Consider the following 3,452-nt stretch of genomic DNA (forward strand, 5'->3'; position numbering starts at 1 on the left):
AGGCTGAACTAGTGTGTGTGTGTGTGTGTGTGTGTGTGAGACAGAGAAGACGAGAGAAACTGCTGTATGAATGCCTTCCAGTGGAGAAGGAAAACACAAAACAGGAGCTGACAAGAATAATAATAATAATAATTCATTACATTTATATAGCGCTTTTCTCGGCACTCAAAGCACTTTACATAGAAGGGGGGAATCTCCTCAACCACCACCAATGTGCAGCATCCACTTGGATGATGCGACGGCAGCCATATTGCGCCAGAACGCCGACCACACACCAGCTTACTGGTGGAGAGGAGACAGTGATGAAGCCAATCAGTATATGGGGATGATTAGGAGGCCATGATGGACAGAGGCCACTGGGCAAATTTGGCCAGGATGCCGGGGTTACACCCCTACTCTTTCGAAAGACATCCTGGGATTTTTAATGACCACAGAGAGTCAGGACCTCGGTTTTACGTCGCATCCGAAGGACGGTGCTCTTTGACAGTATAGTGTCCCCGTCACTATACTGGGGCGTTAGGACCCACACAGACCACAGGGTGAGCGCCCCCTGCTGGCCTCACTAACACCCCTTCCAGCAGCAACCTGGTTTTCTCAGGAGGTCTCCCATCCAGGTACTAACCAGGCTCAGCCCTGCTTAGCTTCAGTGGGCAACCAGTCTTGGGCTACAGGGTGACATGGCTGCTGGCGAAGAATGAAAGAATGAAAGAAATATTCTGAAAGATATCGATCCAAAGTCCGACTGGTGATGCAGTCTGTACCATAATCAGAACTGAGTCTGGATCATAATCAGAACTGAGTCTGGATCATAATCAGAACTGAGTCTGGATCATATTTATTTATTTATTTATTAATTTATTTGACAGGGACAGTGTACATTAATTAGCATTGCTGCAAATGCACCAGAATTAGCCAAAAGGCTATTTTTCATCCGTTGTCCCTGGACAGATCTTAAAATTGTCTACCTAAAAAAAACACAATAAAAAGATTACAGTGAACAATACAAATATAAAAAGCAGTAAAATAGATATAACTCCTCACATCCTGTTGATAAATACAAGTTTACTAAAGTACAGACATTATAAAAAAAAAAATAAAAAAAAAATTTAATATTATACACATTGACACAGCAGAGACACAAGTGGCAGCAGGTTGGGTAGAGGGAAGTTACATATTCTTATTAGTGCTGACATGTCTGATGTGTTATGAGCCAGCGTTTTAGATGTTTTTTAAACAGAGTGTATGTGGTGAGTTCTCTGATGTTCTGAGGGACAGAGTTCCACTCCTGCGCTGCTGTGACTGAAAAGGCACTCTGACTAAAAGCACTTTTCCGTAGAGGAACAACACAGTCTCCTCGGACCGACCCTCGTGTTACTCTCTGTGTGGTGTTTCTGATGTTTACAAACTGACTGGAGTGGAGGAGATGACAGACCATGGATGATTTTATAAAACAGACAGAGGTTTGAATACTTAATGACATTTTCCCAACTTAAAAGCTTATGCTTTTGTAAAATGGCACAATGATGATACCTAAATGGTTTTTTATCCACCATTTTGATTGTCTGTTTATAAAGTGACTAAAGATTTTAGTGTTGTTTTATTTGCCTGTGACCAGGTTGTAAGACAGTAAGTGATGTGAGACAGAACCATACTGTACATGAACATTTTAGCTGCCTGAAGTGACAAGTTTGATCTTATGAACCGGAAATTTGCGATATTAAATTTGACTCTATTGCAGACCTTTTTTATCTGTGATTTAAAAGTTAGTTTAGAGTCTATTATGATGCCTAAGTATTTGAATTCTGACACAACTTTTATTTTTTCCCCTGTCACATAAATATCTGCCTGATTATTTGCAATGTTTGATTTAGAGAAGAACATTGAAACTGTTTTATTTACATTAAGTGTTAAGCAGGATTGATTTAGCCATTCAGAGACATGGGCCATAGACTGTGTGAGTTTTTCAGCAACTTGTTTTGTGTTTTTACCATGGGTATAAATGACTGTGTCATCTGCGTACATCTGAATATGGACGTCTGGACAAACAGAAGGGAGGTCGTTTATATAAAGTGAAAATAGCAGTGGCCCCAAAATAGAACCTTGAGGAACCCCCGTGGACATGACGAGGGGCGGTGAGTGGTAATCACTGATCCTGACTGACTGTGAGCGATTCGATAGATATGATTCTATCCATTTTATTGCATCTGAGGAGAAATTAAATTTACTTAGTTTGGTTAATAATATTTTATGGTTTACAGTGTCAAAAGCTTTTTTTAAATCGAGAAACACAGCTCCAACCACGCCACCTTTATCCAATAAATGTTTGATATTTTCTATGAAAAAACAATTAGCAGTTTCCGTGGAGTGTTGAGTTCTGAAACCAAATTGCATTGAATGAAGAGAAAATGTAGTGGTATTCAGATGTGTTGTTATTTGTTGGGAAATTAGTTTCTCTGCGACTTTTGACACTGTAGGTATGATGCTGATTGGTCTGTAATTGTCCACTGACAATGGATCTCCATTTTTGAGAATTGGAACAACAGCAGCTAACTTCCACACACTTGGAAATACTGCCTCAATAAAGGAGAGATTGACAATTTTAGTTACTGGTGTTACTTTCAGCATGCACATATCTATGCCAAATATGTCTCTAGTTCTGGAAGCTTTTAGTGCTTTAATTGTCTGAGTTATTTATCGGACAAATATTTAGATTGTTAGATGGTAAGTGTTATGGTTTAGAAGGAGAGAACCCAATCGCAGACCATTTGCAGACATCTCTAGGGTTTATTACAGAAAAAACAGGGAAAACAAAACCCACGAGGGGGCAAAACAAGACAGGATTGACAAACAAGACTAGACTAAGACTGACAGAAAACTGAACAATAAACTAACAGCTAAGACAGGATCAAAACACTTCACAAGACTTCTCAACAGGTTACTCACAAATGAATCTTCACATAAAGATTGGCAATGAACCGGCACAGGACAGCAAACACAAGGGGATTAAATAGGGAGAAACTAATGAGGGAAACAGGTGACGGCGATGATACAATGATAACAAGATGAGATAACAAGGGGGCGGGGTTACATGACGAGACAACGCAAGCACACAGCCAAACAAATGGCCATGTGCTTACACACAAAACATGGGCCTGTCATGATCCTGCCTCAAGACCAGGGAAAATCAGAGACAAGGCAGAATCATGACAGAACCCCTCCCTTAAGGAGCGGCTTCCAGACGCTCCCTAAGGGAACACTAAACACGTGACATGACGGACTGAGACATGGACACAAACCAACAAAACATGACAAATAACAATAAAGGCAGACATGAAAAAACAATAACAGGGTTGGGGTGACATATGAAATACAATAAACAAGGCAAGGGAGGTGGAGGAAACAAAGTTCTTAGGGGGCAGTCCAGGGTGAACAGGTGGACTAGGGGTCTTGGG

Source organism: Leuciscus leuciscus (assembly GCF_965113295.1).
Source record: "Leuciscus leuciscus genome assembly, chromosome: 12".
Classification (NCBI taxonomy): Eukaryota; Metazoa; Chordata; class Actinopteri; order Cypriniformes; family Leuciscidae; genus Leuciscus; species Leuciscus leuciscus.